This window comes from Carlito syrichta, unplaced genomic scaffold (assembly GCF_000164805.1).
Source record: "Carlito syrichta isolate Samal-C Ts95f unplaced genomic scaffold, Tarsius_syrichta-2.0.1 Scaffold311873, whole genome shotgun sequence".
Taxonomy (NCBI): domain Eukaryota; kingdom Metazoa; phylum Chordata; class Mammalia; order Primates; family Tarsiidae; genus Carlito; species Carlito syrichta.
The window spans coordinates 602,912-618,763 of NW_007255969.1; the positions used below are offsets into that span (position 1 = coordinate 602,912).

The 15,852-nt window shown below is 43.6% G+C and overlaps 1 protein-coding gene across 1 annotated transcript in view; it reads right to left on the minus strand.

Annotated features, from left to right (window-relative positions):
• BACH2 (BTB domain and CNC homolog 2) overlaps positions 1–15,852 on the minus strand; it is a 297,095-nt gene that overhangs the window by 154,517 nt on the left and 126,726 nt on the right. Inside the window, exon 3 of the mRNA XM_008069240.2 lies at positions 14,798–14,946. The gene's annotated coding sequence lies outside the window, so the exon portion shown is untranslated. The remainder of the gene's footprint in view (positions 1–14,797; positions 14,947–15,852) is intronic.

The following is a 15,852-nucleotide window of genomic DNA, read 5'->3' on the forward strand; positions in this document are numbered from 1 at the left end:
CAGGTATAATAGAAACCAGAGTCTTCCATCCCTGCAGCTAGTTGTACCGTAATATCTTCTGCATGGTGCTGACAGACTTCTCTCCCTTTCTCGCGTTCTGACACAATGCCTTCAGGTCTGTCTAAGTAATGTAATTTACTAGAGTGGAATTCCCTCGGTACCCTGTGCAGCACTTGGTGACAGTATCATTTATACTCCACAGTGTCGTGGCCTGACACTGATACATCGGCCTTCATCTCTCATTCACAGGAGAACGTGCAATTTCACCTTCCTCTGTGCCCTTTTGGGCTGTGCGTGTACAAATTTACTCCATTCGGCCCTAATTACAAACCTTGGTTGAAATGCTCTCATTAGATTTATATTTCTCACTCCAAATGTCAATCATATTGAAAATTCCCATTTTCCCGAGGATGCATCCATTAGCAATAAACTTTAAAGCATTCTGTGACTGAGTGCATTAAACCAGCAAGGCGGACATGCACTTAAAATACATCATTAGAGTGAATCTCCATTGCAAATGCTTTACACTATTCAACCAAAGGAATAATGAGCCCCACCTGGCTGGTACCCTCAAATTGCACATGAAGGATAAGTTAAAACCTGCAGTTATGTAGAAGAAGCACACAGTGTATCAATGGGATGCATTTCAGAATCTCTGTCATTCCTCATGAAGGTGTGGGAGGGTATCACAGTCAGAGTCTAATTTGTCACCTTCTCTTGTCTATGACTTTTACAGAAACTTCGGTCTGTGGCAAAGGGCCATAAAACTGGCAAAGATAATGGGCAGTAGATGCGTGTGTGTGGAGGGAACAGAGGCTGTATCTGCAATGCCAGGAACTTTGAAAGTCACCTAGAATGATTTGCTCGCACTGAAAAGCGTTCTTCCATTTCACTCAACCGAGAAAAATGGAAAAAGCAGCACTCTCTGGATACACCGGAAAAGCCAGGGTACCATTTTAATAAAAGATGGATCTTCTAGGCAGAGTCGATCTAAGAACTATCTCCTCTCTGGATCTTAACATTAAAAACCCAGAAAATCAGAAGATGATGCTAAAAGATAAATTACAAGTTGTGTCTGGGTTAGGGATGGTGAGACAGACTGGGAAAAGGAACATTTGAAGAAAAGCTTCAAAACCAAAAAACCTAGCTGAATATGACAATTGATAAAAAAACTAAGCCACCACTGTTTTAGACCTGTACCATGTTTTAATTCTTTAGCTTACTGGTATAATTTATCACTTCTGGTCAGGCCCCAGGTGACAAAGTCAAGGGACAATCATAATTTCCTTTTTAGTTGGATAAATGAAGAAACAGCATCCCAGGAAGGCCATGGAGGAGGCCAAAGGAAGAATTTGCCTTGAATTCTGAGCATCTAACCCTAAAAGTAAATGAAAGAGTGAAGTGATGCCTACAGTGATGACCTTAGATTATGAAATATAAAAGATACTGTATAATAGAAAACTTGATGGGCAAAAAGGGACTCCTAGAAGGGAATGGATACACTACCTTAAACAGAAAATAATTTGCAAAGGATAATCAACAAAAACAAAAGCCACAGTCATGGTTTTCTGCCTGTCAGCATCTGGTCATCCGTAAGATTGATCAGTAACCAGAATGATAACAGATGCAATATTTTCTGTAGGGAATGATACCACCATGGAAGCTAATTGCTCTTGAAGTCCTGCCCATTTCCACCTGAAATATTTAAAGCCTTACTTGATTGCAACATTAGCACTCTCTTTCATAATGTATACCAGCAGGTACTACAATTAACACGCACAGATGTTAGAACTGAAATACCCATGTTTAAATAAAAAACAGAGTGAGAAGGTAAAAATAGCTGAACATGTTCAACCCAGTGCTAATCTTAAAGGGAAAGGAAGCGAGGCATACTTTATGCTAGCTGAATAGCAAAACAAAAAACAACCCCCCGGACAACACTGGTAACCTGTAAAGAACCAACTTACTCTGTAAATGCCTATATTATTCTCACTGAAAAACACAGAACCAGAGATTGATCCATTTAATCTCCAAATTTGTACTCTGAGCCTAGAGGAAAACCCCTAAATGCCCCAGAATTCTCCAAAATGTCTCTGATACAATGGCACAAGCATGAAGAGCACCAACATCACCCTTGGAGCGCTGGCTTTGTGCATCATAAACATCCTCTCACTGAATCCTCACAGACACCTGCTCAGGCAGGTACTAGTCCTGTTCCCACTTTCCAATAAAGACACCCAGGAGAGGTTAAGTCAATAGATCAAGGTCAACAGGTAGCTAAGCTAAGATTTGATCTGGATCTTTACTTCTTCCAGAGTGCTCAACTCACTTTAACCGCGGCACCGTGCTGTCTGCCATAGTTGGGGACGGCAAAGAGGAATGTGATTTGCAGTCTTCGTTTGGCAGTCTTCTGGAATGACTACCTGCTTGACTCATCTATTTCACACACGGCATCAAACCGAGAGGCTCAGAGTGCCTGCAGACATCCTCCTTCTTTGGAAATGCCACAGCCATGCAGTCAGTGGAATGGGACAGCACCACGGCTGGGATCTCAAAGGCACAAATTTCCCTGTGAACGCTGGCGCCACCCCTCTTTGGTGTTTCTTCTGGCCACAAACTGCCACGTTATCACTGGCTGTGGTTGCAGTAGGCTCAGCAGCCAGATGAAGGGACGTTTTGACTTGGCTAACTGTCCCTCCGACATCTGTGTCTACGGAAGGTAACACAGGGCAGGCATGTGTTCATCTTTGTTCCTCTTGTCCCCAAGCCCCCACATCTACACACACACACACACACACACACACACGAGTCTTCCAGTCTCTAGGGCAACCCTGCTAAGTTATGCTTTCCTTGCTGTGCTATGAGTTTACAAGAAATGACTTTCTAACAATGAGCCAAGAAGACGGATATTATAAAACAGCATTTCCAACAAGGTGATCACTTTATAAAAAAGGTTCAAGGATCCCATCACTTCTTTAATCCTTCCATCCACTCAATCTGTCAATGTATGAGTTACGTATGCCTTTCTACAGAAGGGGAAAATGCTGAAACTATCACACGTAGACAGCGCAAGAACCTGGTTGCCTCTTGCTATTTAAACAGAGACACATTTATTTCCCAATATGCCACTTACCAGACAGATGCAAAGATGTGGGCAAACCAGTCATCAGAATTAACAGAGTGATTATGCTTGCACTACATATTCTGATTTGTATGAATCTTATTTTTAGCCATGCACAAAGGGCAATAAATGGAAAATCTTATTCTAACTCTACATTTTCTGGGCCACCCACACTGCTCCACCTACCGCACAACTTCACAAATGTAAAAAACCCGACCCATGGTTCGTCCTAACAAGGGATGCAAAGTGGCTAAAATGTGTGACATTTTTTCCAGTTAGTGTTTGTACTTTCATTCTTTTTCTGTATCAGGACTTTCAGGGAAAACAACGGTGACTTATCTGTGGGCATTTTCAAAGGCTCTAAGTTGGCATGTCAATCAGTGTACAGACCAGTGTGATCGGTGAAGCACGGGCACCACCCTGCTGTGAAACACCTGCCAGTCGACCTTCAGCAAAGAAAGGGACCCGAAGACTTTTCTGCCCATTCAGGAAAGGGATACCTACCATATCTTGTTTGGAAACAATGATGATGTTTTAAAAGTTCTTCAAATTGACAAAAGTGAGATCAGAAACATAAACATTTCTAAAACAGAGCAGGCTGTCGGGAATGATTTTGCCAAACGTTAAGTCAATAGCAGTTGACTTAAATCTGCTTTTAGTTTGCAGTGGAACCATGCTCACTGAGGCTCAGTGTCCCCTTGCTATCCCTTTCCTTCTGCGCATTTTTTCTTTCTGGGTGTCTCCACCACACTCCACCCTCCGCACAGCCCCAAGTGCACCAGGCATTAACTCACACATGGGTATCACTGCGGAGTGAAGCATCTGATATTCAGAGACAACCATCTTGACGGCAAACCATCAAAATAAAATTGACGAAGAGGATGTGTGTTCGAGGCACAGAGAGGATAGAGAGGACAATCTATGTTTGATTACTATCTCTTCAGACTTTTTTTTTTAAAGTGAAGTTATGAAGGTCTCAAGATACCAATGAAAACGCTCGTTCCCCTGAGCCCTCTGAAAACCACAACAGCAAACATGCACAGGTAGTGATTAATATTTGAAAGTCTAGTTCAACAAAATCATCGAGACACGGAAAGGCATCATTACCTGTGTGCTTGCTCATTATCCAGAAACTAGAGGAAATGTCCTGTCATCGTCTGGTAGTTCACATACACCCTGCAGAGCTAACACTTCTTCCGACAACGCGTGGACCACAGCAGCTCTGATGAGATGTCTCCGAAAATCTCTTCTGGGTGATAGTCCACTATCGTCAGAACTTCTGACTTGTGTTGTAAAAACACAGGCGATTAAGCATTATAAAAACTGGGTCATATGCCACCGAGACACAACCACACCGCCCCCAAATCAAACTCCAAATGACTGTGCCGTGACAAGGTGGGAGGGGTCTGAACACAGCGAAAGCAAAACTTTTATGTGGTGAGAAGCATTTTAGTTTTCACTGGTTTAGGTTAGAGAAAGTTAATCGTAATGTCAGCTGCAAAGCCAACTGACTTTTAGTGTGTTCTTGAATTTTGAGAACAAACGCTGGCTGTTCATGCCATGGGAAATTCAGAGGCCATGTCATCCACAGGCTGAGGGACAGTCTCGGGCTTAAGTGAGATGCCCGTCACTGAACGGTGAGCGCTGTGACTCAGTGAAGTAAGGCGGTCAAATCGAAACTGAAGATAAAGAACCAGATTCTGTTACCCGCATTAGCATCTCCTTCTCCAAGGGAGGATCAAAGTACTGTATACCACTTCCCCACACCTGTACCCAACTGGGGCCTTAAGCACAATCGCGGATACTTATCGAAGCACCCTTGAACTGCTGTAGGAGGAAGGTACAATGTAGTTACCCGAATTGAGCACATTCATTCATCTGGCACTGAAGAGCCACAGAAATATTAATTTGAGTCAATACATACTGAGTCCCAATTACATACAAGGACACAAAGGATCTCGAGGGATACAGGGAGAAGTCACTGCTTTCAAGGAACTTAGAGTCATGTACAGGGGACGATAAGACCTTGATATAACCAAGGCCAAATACAGACCTTTTTTAAAAAAACCAAAACGAAACAGAATCTCTTCTAGCAGCTGCTTACTAAATACTTGCTATGCTATTGACATGAGGTTAGCAGATGACACTTCTACAGCATTTCTCAGATGACTCCTTTAACAATCCCTTAATTTTTGCCCACATTTTCTTTTAGGGCTCAACGCCCTTCCCGACCTTGGCAAAGTGTTAGGCTTCTTCCCAATCCTAAATCCTAGCACTCGCCACAGGAAGTACAGAGACATCAGTACAACTCAAGGAGCTATAACATCACACCAGAGGAATTGAAGAGATGCTTGAAGGGGGATAAAGGATGCAAAGTTAAAGGAAAACTCTTTGCAAGAAGGCATATATTTGAATGAAATTTTGTGGGGTTTTTTTGGTTTTTTTTTAAGTTGGAGTCTCACTCTGTCGCCCAGACTAGAGTGCAGTGGCCGCTCCCAGCCACCGTGGCCTCAACCTGCTGGGCTCCGGCGATCCCTCCACCTCAGCCTTCTAAGTAGCTGGAACTACAGGTGCGCGCTACCATGCCTGGCTAATTTTTGATTTATTGTAGAGATGAGGTCTCGTCAAGTTGCCCAGGCGGGTCTCGAAACTGCAGGCTCAGGCAATCCACTCACCTCAGTCTCCCAAAGCGCGGGATTACAGGCTGAGCCACTGAGCCCGGCTGAAATTTTGTTACCATCAGTTATAAAAATAGAATTTTATTGGAGACTGTAGTGCTTGGATCACCAATAAGGAATGGGAGGATATGGCTAAATCAACCTTTCCTGTTTCCACCCAAGTATCTTCCAGGATATTGGTTATTAATTGTTAAATAACCAAAACACAATTAGTTTATCTAATACCAAAGTCATCTGACACACAACTAAATCTTCCTTCATGATTCCAGAGGCCCACTAGAATCTTGCAGGGTCCCTCAATATCATTCTTTTTTTTTCCTTTTTACAGAAAATTTTACTTTTTGAGTCATATTTACATTTAACATATAAGATCATCAGAATGATTACCTTAAAGATACAACTATAGGCCAGGCTCAGTGGCTCAGCCTGTAATCCCAGCACTTTGGGAGGCCAAGGCTAGTGGATTGCCTGAGCCCGTGGATTCAAGACCAGTCTCGGCATCTTGGCGAGACCTTGTCTCTACAATAAAATAAAAAAATCAGCTGGGTGTGGTAGTGCACACCTGTAGTTCTGGCTACTTGGAAAGTGGGCAGAAGGATCACTGGAGCCCAGGAGGTCGATGCTGGGGTGGCTGTGAGCGTGCCACTGCTCTCCAGTGTGGGCAATGGAGTGAGGTTACAACTAAAAAGCAAAACAAAACAAAACTATATTCTTCTGTATAAATGGATACATAGTAGTTGGAATGCATATCTAGAGCTTTCACTTTGGCAAATGAGTACATGGGTATGCATGATTTGTAAGTTCCTTATTGTTCATTTATTCAAAGAGACAAATTGATGGTCAAAAGCATCACTGAGCATATTTAACACTGAGAATCATAATGTTATTGCTATAAAGCAGTATAGACAGGGTCTATAGAGACAAGGTCTCGCCAAGTTGCCCAGACTCAATCAATATCATTCTTATTGACAAAATATAGAAATGGAAATACCTGTTGATAGGAATTTCCACCTGATAAAGAGATTGGTGAGTCCACACAGGTGTCTGTTCTCACAAGAGCTGATTAACATAATTTGAAGAGAGAAAAGTAAGAAGACAACTGTCCTATAAAATGACATCTAATGTCATCATTCCTAAGTTCCTGTGGGATATAAGTCCAGAGTACTTGTTTGTAAATTGGGAATTTATTGGTTAGTTAAAAAAATCTCTAGAAAAATTCACAAAAGTATGAGTTAATAGATAGGTTGTGTCTGGGTAGCCAGGTTATAGGTAATGTATCTTCCTCTTTTCTGTTACTTTATAAATTATGCAGAATAAACATGTATTACTTTTTTTTTTTTTTTTTTAGTTGGAGTCTTACTCGGTCACCCAGACTGGAGTGCAGTGGCCGCTCCTGGCCACCGCAGCCTCGACCTGCTGGGCTCTGGTGATCCTTCCACCTCAGCCTTTCGAGTTGCTGGAATTACAGGCGTGTGCTACCATGCCCGGCTCATTTTCTGATTTATTGTAGAGATGAGGTCTTACCAAGTTGCCCAGGCGGGTCTCGAACCTGCGGACTCAGGCAATCCACTCATCTCGGCCTCCCAAAGGTGCAGGATTACAGGCTGAGCCACCGAGCCTGGCTCTGTATTACTTTTATAATAAGGAAAACAAAGTTACTCCAATTTTGATTAAAAAGAAAAAAAAATTCCCTGATTTTGGTTCTGTCTAGAAATCAAGAACACTTCATACATAGGACCCAGTATAATAATCTGGTCTGGTGACAAATTAGGGACAGAATATAGGATAAATCTGCTAGAAATAATAGAATAGAGCATCTGGTTAGGTACTAAAAGGATTCTAAAAGTCCTGCTGTCCTGAAAAGTTACAAATACTGTTCAGAGGCAGATGAACGGAAACGCTTTTCCTCAATGATGCAAGGTCTGTGCACCTTCCAACTGGCACAAGTCTGTAGGGACCAGGCTCTCACAAGATCAATGCAACAAATATCCTTGGAAAAACATGCTATGATCCCCTGGGTTACATCAGAGCACACAGAGAGGTGTCATTCTGCTGGTGACAGGTACATCCCCAAAAGAGCACACAAATCATTTCTAAAGAGTCAGCAGGTTGGAAACTATTAGAATAAATTGATAAACCACTTGTGCCACAACTGATATTGCTTGGTAGGCAGCTTTATAACACAACATAGCTTGGTTTTTTTTATTGGTTTTATTTGGAGACTCACAGGGAATATCATTTGAAATTTTTGATTTATATATTAATGTATATTACCATGCTGGTAACATCACTCCTTTCTGACCCATTAGTAGAGAATGAAAATTAATTTTGATGATCCCTTGAGCAGAACATAATCTGAATCTGAGATGAAATTTGTTACAAATAATCATATCATACATTTTTTAAGAGGAAAAAAACAACAGCACTAGCATCAAAACTATGCCACAGGCTCCCAATGACTACAGGAGGAAATATATAGGTCCCTAAAATTATTTTATACATTAGTCTTAAAGCTAGTAATATCACAACTTTTAGAGTGCTTCTAAAGCATGAACAGAATCTCTAACATTTAACTTCTGGCACTAGAAAGTTGGTAAAAGCTAACACTTGCATAGTTTCTCAAGGGGAATAAAAATGAACGGTCTATTTGTCTATCCTCAATCAACATTTTTAGATGATTATTAAGACACGGAAATAGATACAATAAAACCTCAGGTAATGAGAACACTTATGGACAAGAAGATCTTTTATTATTTCAATGCTCTGGTTAATTGACAGCTGGAAAATACTCTTTGTTGAAGATCTTTCCAAAGTAGTTTTTTTCCCCCTCATTACGAAACATTTAACCATTCTTAATGATTCAGCAGGCCGGTATCATCAGCTACAAATATCCTTTACTAAAAACCAAAGCTGCCTTGTTTTCCGAATCTTCATCTCTGAAAAGGGAAGTGGGTTGAGTATGGTGGTGTAGGGTGTGTGGGAGGGTATGGCGTGGGGGAGGGGACAGACGAAGGGTAGTTAATTGGGGTTATTCTGCTTGTTGGGATTCCAGATAACAAAGCCATCAGTAAACACGAATTCCTTGTCTGGAACCAGGCACTGCGACTTGCACGCGCCATGAGACAAGGAGAGCCCCCAAGGGTCTATCTTTGTTGGTTTCCTCTGATGTCATTTTGTCTGGGTGACAGTGAGTTGGATGGTCTTTTCTGGGGTGAATCTGTGTCAGTGTGTCTATCCAAAAATTATGGTCTCTGAACTCATGGGGCAGAGTTGATTTTGATTAGATTCTATATCCATGCCCTTTTCGACTCAAGCTTAGGGTGCCAGGAGGTACATGTGAATGTCAAAGACAAGCCCTACTTTTCTCTCCCTTAGACTTGCTGACCCGGATTTTCTTTTCTACAAAAACCTTTAATTCCAGTTTTTTAAAAAAAATCTTAGCAGCTTCCCATGACAAAGGACTCGGAAACCTCTGTTTCTGTTGCTCTGCCCTGTTTTCCAATATCTAAGTGAAAAGCATGAAGAGCTTGTTTCTAAGAAGGGTTGGAAAGTCTGGCGTGAGAATAAGGAGACTGATTTATATCTATTGTATTTTAACAACTTAATTTTACCTCCCCTTTGGTTACACTTTTTCCTTAAGCCAAAGTTCTATTTGATATCTGAAGAGGAAAACAGAATAATCTCGGACAGTGGTTTCTGAGCTTTCTGAGACCAAGGATTCTTAGGAAGCACTCTTTAGGAATTCTAAACCCTGGTCAGCCCTGGGAGGATAGGGCCTGAAGGTGGTAAAGGAGATGCAAAGAAAACATGGCTGCTAGGCCCCCATGAGACCCTGCTGTTTGTTCTTTGATGGCTGTTCTAGACACTTAGGATGAAATGCAAAAATCAAAAACTGTAGAGCCCAATGGACTCACCTAGTGGGTTCCATCCCGTATGTTCCTCACAGGACTCCAAGTCACTCACTAAACTGTTCTGTGACAATAAATGCACCTGTGAACGAGCACAGCATACTTGTTCCTTTCAACAGTACAGCGACTTGATGAAAAAGGGGATAAATTATTCTTCATTTGGAGAACGTAAAACAGGCATCCTAGGACTCAGAGGCCCCATGGCAGGAGAACTATCTGCTATTAATTTCCTCTCAAAGCTTTCATTTTCCATGATGCTTGGGATCATGGCGACTCTACATTGCTGGTTCCTGCCCACACGTCCACCTCCATGGACAAAGACCCGTCAGGAGCCACCTTCAGGCACACAGCTCCGTGATCTTCTCTGTGTCAGAGCTTTGCACATGGTCTGGTTTAGGAGCACCCAAACTGGAGGAACTCGAGCAGCCCCACTGCTGGAGCACAGGGAGCTGATGTACTTCCCTTCACCCCAGTGAAACAGGTCCCCTAGATGTGTAAAGGGCACTGGTAGAGACCCCAGTCGTTTGTGGCCAACTTCCTCGATGCTTTCTGACAAATGTGTCTTTAGCCCGACAGGAAATCCATTCCTAAGACTGAAATAAGCTATTCAGTGGATCCCTTACCCTTACCATCTTCTGGGGGCCACCCAGAAGATAACAGGGATGAGGGAGGTGTGAGTGGCTGGATGATCTGTTCTTACATCCCCCTGGCGAGCCGTGGCATCGCTATCAAGCACTAGTGCGTTATCCTGCACAGCATTTTTGGAAGGAAGGTGACTTCTGGCGGCCAGTTTTCTAAAAGTATGGTAAAATACAGACAACATTAAAATTTACCATGTTACAGCCATTTAAAACTGTATAAGTCGGGCTCGGTGGCTCAGCCTGTCATCCTGCGCCTTTGGGAGGCTGAGGTGAGTGGATGGCCTGAGCCCGCGGGTTCGAGAACTGCCTGGGCAACTTGGCGAGACCTCATCTCTACAATAAATCAAAAAATCAGCCGGGCGTGGTAGCGCGCACTTGTAGTTCCGGCCCCTTGGAAGGCTGAGGCGGAAGGATCGCTGGAGCCCAGCGGGTCGAGGCTGTGGTGGCCGGGAGCGGCCCCTGCACTCCAGTCTGGGTGACAGAGTGAGACTCCAACTCAAAAAAATAAAATAAAATAAATAAAATTGTACAGTTCAGTGCTCTGATATATATTCACACTGTTGTGCAAACCATCACCATCGTTCACCTCCAGAACTTTCTCAGCTTCCCAAATTGAAACTCAAGAATTATTAAATGATAGCTTTCTATTCCCACATCCCCCACGCCTTGGCAGCCACCATTTTATTTTCTGGCTCTATGAATCTGACAACTCTAGGTACCTCACAGAAGTGGGATTCCTTCATATTTGTCTTTTTGTGTCTACCAGATGTCATTCAGCATCATAAAGGTTGACCCATGCCGTAGCATGTGTCAGAATTCCATATCTTTTTTAAGGTTGAAACATGTTCCATTGTTTACACGTACCACATTTTGTTTATCTGTCTGCCGATGGACAGCTGGGTAGCTTCCACCCTTTGGCTATTGTGGATAACGCTGCCATAAACATGGGTGTGTAAGTATCTGTTGAAATCCCTACTTTTGCTTCTTCTGGATATATACCCAGAGGTAAAACTGCTAGATCGCATGGTAATTGCACTTAATTTTTTTTTTTTTTTTTTTGAGTTGGAGTCTCATTCTGTCACCCAGACTGGAGTGCAGTGGCCACTCCCGGCCACCGCAGCCTCGACCTGCCAGGCTCCGGCGATCCTTCCGCCTCAGCCTTCCGAGTAGCTGGAATTACAGGCATGCACTACCATACCCGGCTGATTTTTTGATTTATTGTAGAGATGAGGTCTCACCAAGTTGCCCAGGCGGGTCTCGAACCCGCGGGCTCAGGTCATCCACTCACCTCAGCCTCCCAAAGGCGTGGGATGACAGGCTGAGCCACTGAGCCCGGCTTGCGCTTAATTTTTTTGAGGAATCACCATACTGTTTGGTATCTGGGGTTTTAAGTTTACAGCAAAATTGAGCAGAAAGTACAACTGTTTCCCACGTGCCTCCTGTCCCCACACAGGCACTGTACTCACCCTGGGTACTCGGTGACTGAGCGCTCTGCCCACAGGCCCAGGGATTGATCCAAACAGGCCCTGCCAGGTCCGCCAGGAGCCTGAAACCCTGATTCACCTAAGGGGTCAAAGTAGCCTTCTTTCTTTTTTTTTTTTTTTTTTTTTGAGTTGGAGTCTCACTCCATCGCCCAGACTGGAATGCAGTGGCCGCTCCCAGCCACCGCAGCCTTGACCCGCTGGGCTCTGGCGATCCTTCCGCCTTAGCCTTCCACCTCAGCCTTCCACGTAGCGGGACTACAGGCCCGTGCCATCACGCCTGGCTAATTTTTTTGATTTTATTGTAGAGACGAGGACTCTCCAAGTTGCCCAGGCTGGTCTCGAGCCCACGGGATCAGGCAATCCACTCGCTTCAGCTTTCCAAAGTGCTGGGATTACAGGCTGAGACACCGTGCCATCCTCAATGATTATTTAAAAGCCTACTTCATGATCTCAAATGCTTATACTCCAAGGTCATACCCTCAGGAGTAACTAACAATCATGTCTCTACATTTTCCCCTTGATTTTGTCAAGTGGCCTTTTTTTTTTGAGTTGGAGTCTCACTCTGTTGCCCAGACTGGAGTGCAGTGGCCGCTCCCGGCCACCGCAGCCTCGGCCTGTTGGGCTCCGGCGATCCTTCTGCTTCAGCCTTCCAAGTAGCTGGAACTACCACCCCCGGCTGATTTTTTGATTTATTGTAGAGATGAGGTCTCGCCAAGTTGACCAGACGAGTCTCGAACCCGCGGGCTCAGGCAACCCACTCATCTCAGCCTCCCAAAGCACTGGGATTACAGGCTGAGTCACCGAGCCTGGCTGCCTTCTTTCTTTCTGCAGTAGATATGACACCGAAGCTGTAGATATGACACCGAAAGCAAAGGTCAGCCCAGAGAAAAACCTGATGTGCAAACATGGAGATTCCTAGAAGGCTAAAGCAGGAGGGGGTGTAAAAGAACATTCTATTTGACCCCCTCCTTTTGCTTTGTGGCGAGGATGTCTCATAAACCGATGACCTTCCTTCCAGGAATGCTGTGAAGAATAACCGGTACTTGACAGAGGTGATACCGTTTGTGAGGGTGGAGTAATAATGGAGAACTGTGTCATTCCTGGCTCTGTCAGTTCTAATACTGGCCCTGTTACTCTCTGGGCAGCCCCAGCAGACAGCTCTGGGCTAATTCCCTCACAGGTTCCCTTGATCACCTATTGCTTTTGGTCTTATTTTTCTGATTCTGTGGGTTTCATTTTAAATTCTTGCATTTACATCTGTCTCCAGAACTTTTGACTCTATTAATGTCTAAGCAACAGATAGGTTCTTTCATTATGTGTTTGCTTGGCGATTGCTTTATTAACAGTGATTATTCTCAATCCCAGTGAATTACAATAAAAGAACTGTAAATCCTAAGTGCTACTTTGAATGATAACATTTACAACATCCAAGCAAAATGTTATAAATTGCAGTGCGTATCCACAGATTTAAAATGCCCAGAAAGCTCTCAAATGTTTCCTGGACAGCATCACTCATACTATTTTTAAACTCACATCGACTCAATGAAACAAAGGAAAACAACGTTATGTAAAATTCATACAATGAAAGCTCAGAAATATACCACATGCATACATATTCACAGGCACATACATATATTTGTATGGATGCTTACATGTATCCAAGTGGGCATTTGTTTAGTTACACTCTTCTACTTTTGTCTATCAATGTGGAATACATCGCTCTTGTCCACAGCAGACAGGCGACTGGCTGGCTCGAAAGCTAACACAACAACATGATCCTCAAAATATGTCAATCCCAAGAACTTAAATCCCTGCAAAAACTTGGACTTGCTGACTTGGATCACTCACTAGAGGCACGCCTCCCTTCCCACATGCGTTTTGTAAATCAAGTCACATTTAGTGTACCAGGGGAGGGATACATACTGCGATGACTCACTTTGAAAGGGAACGATATAGTTCCCAACCCGGGGGGGAGAAAACATTTCCCTTTTTAGTGTATCTAAAAACATGATGAGTGCACCTGCAAACGGACTGCAGTCATTGTTTTAGCCTAAAAACGGCACTATTAGTCACACCTGTTGAAAACCAAGGGCAAAGAATGACTGGCACTGACAACCCAGAGAAAAGCTGGCCCAGAATAATGGCATCCACTTGGCTGGACTTTCAAATGCAAAAGTGCTAAGTGGACCTTAAAATTCTCTTTTCTGAGATGTGAATCGATGGATCAAGCAAAGCACTAAATATTTTCATTTAATGAGATTGAATAGTGAAGTATATACCGTTTTTAGCCTTTACCATTCATCCTTTCAATCACATGAATTAAAGCAGTGATTATCAAAGTGGGGTCCCTGGACCACCTGCATCCACGTCACTTGGAAACTTGTTAGAAGAGCAAATTCCTGGCCTGCACCAGATCTACTGAATCAGAAATCTAGGCACGAGGCCCAGCCATCTGCACCCTGACAAGCCCTCCAGGTGATCCTGATACAAACTAAAGGTTAAGAACCGCTGAGCTGGCCTGGGCACGGTGACTCACGCCTATAATCCCAGCACTTTGGGATGCTGAGGTGAGAGGACTGTCTGAGCCCACGGGTTTATGACCAGCCTGGGAAACTTGGTGAGATCTCAACTCTACAATAAATCAAAAAATTAGCCGGGCATGGTGGTGTATGCCTGTAGATTGCCTGAGCCCAGCAGGTCGAGGCTGTGGTGGCCGTGAGCGTGCCACTGCACTTCAGCCTGGGCGACAGAGGGAGACTCCAACTCAAACAACAAAACCAAACCAAACCACTGACTTAAGGAACCACCAATATGGAGATTCCAACCCTTGCTCCTTTCCTCAACTGTCACTCTCAAGAGACTTTGTTAAAAGGCATCCATATGCACTTGGGCTATGTGTTACTATCACCTGAGAAAACATTTATGACTGTTTAGTGAAGGAAAAGAAACCTTAGTCAAGACTTACATATAATTTTTCCAGGTCCTGTGCTGGCCTTGAGTCTTAGGATGCAGGGAACTGGGCAAAGGGAGAGACGAGAAGGCCACAGCAATCCATTCAGTCATGGACCCCAAAGCTTTGTGGGGCAACCTCGTGACGGGTCAGTGAGCGTCCACCTGATTGGGCAGGAAAAGTTGTCCATTAGCAGAGTGAATTGTGTGTGTGAATCTTTCCCCACCTCCTACTGTCTTGCTACACCCTGGTTCTGTTTGTCTCGACCTCTATGCTGACTTACTGTGTGGGCCTCTCACCCAACTCCCAAAACCAGAATGTGACACAACAGACCATGGTATCAATGCCTGGGACCTCCTCAGACTGAAGCCCTCTTCCTGAGGTAGGACCTTTAGGTAAGCATCTCCCCCCAGGGGGCTTTCCTGAACCCCAAAGCAGCTTGGAGACAGGTCCATCTCTGATCAGTTATCTCCTTCTCTGTTTCATCTCAGGAATGTTTTCTGGCAACAAATCAGAACACCTCAGTCTAAAAGACACACGTGACTGAAGAGGTTCAGGAAGCAAATGATTAACTTGAGAATTCTGAAATGAGCCTCTGATGCCTCAAATGTGTTTATTTTTAAAATTAATATTTATTTTCTGATGATAAATTAATACATGTTTATTGTAGAACATTTGGAAAATATAGAAAAGCGTAGGGAAAAAATAAAGATCAACAGTAACCTTGACACTGATAAATCACTGATGATATTTTGTTATATGGGTCTATAGCCCCTTCACTGAAACTCCTGGGCCAAGACGCGTTACAGAATTTTTAGGTTTTAGAGGGTACTAAGATGCAACTAACCATCACTACATCCAGGAGGGACCCCCCCAAAACCGGAATTATCTTTTGGAGTGCAGGTTCCTTGTAGTACAGATTTCTCCCACTAGGTAAGTGTTCTAGGAACGCATTGGCATCAGTGTACCAGCTAGTGTGGCTGCAAAAGGCTTTGTTTGGCTTCAGTTAATCTTTTTTGGAGACTTTTTTTTTTTTTTGAGTTGGAGTCTCACTCTGTCGCCCAGACTGG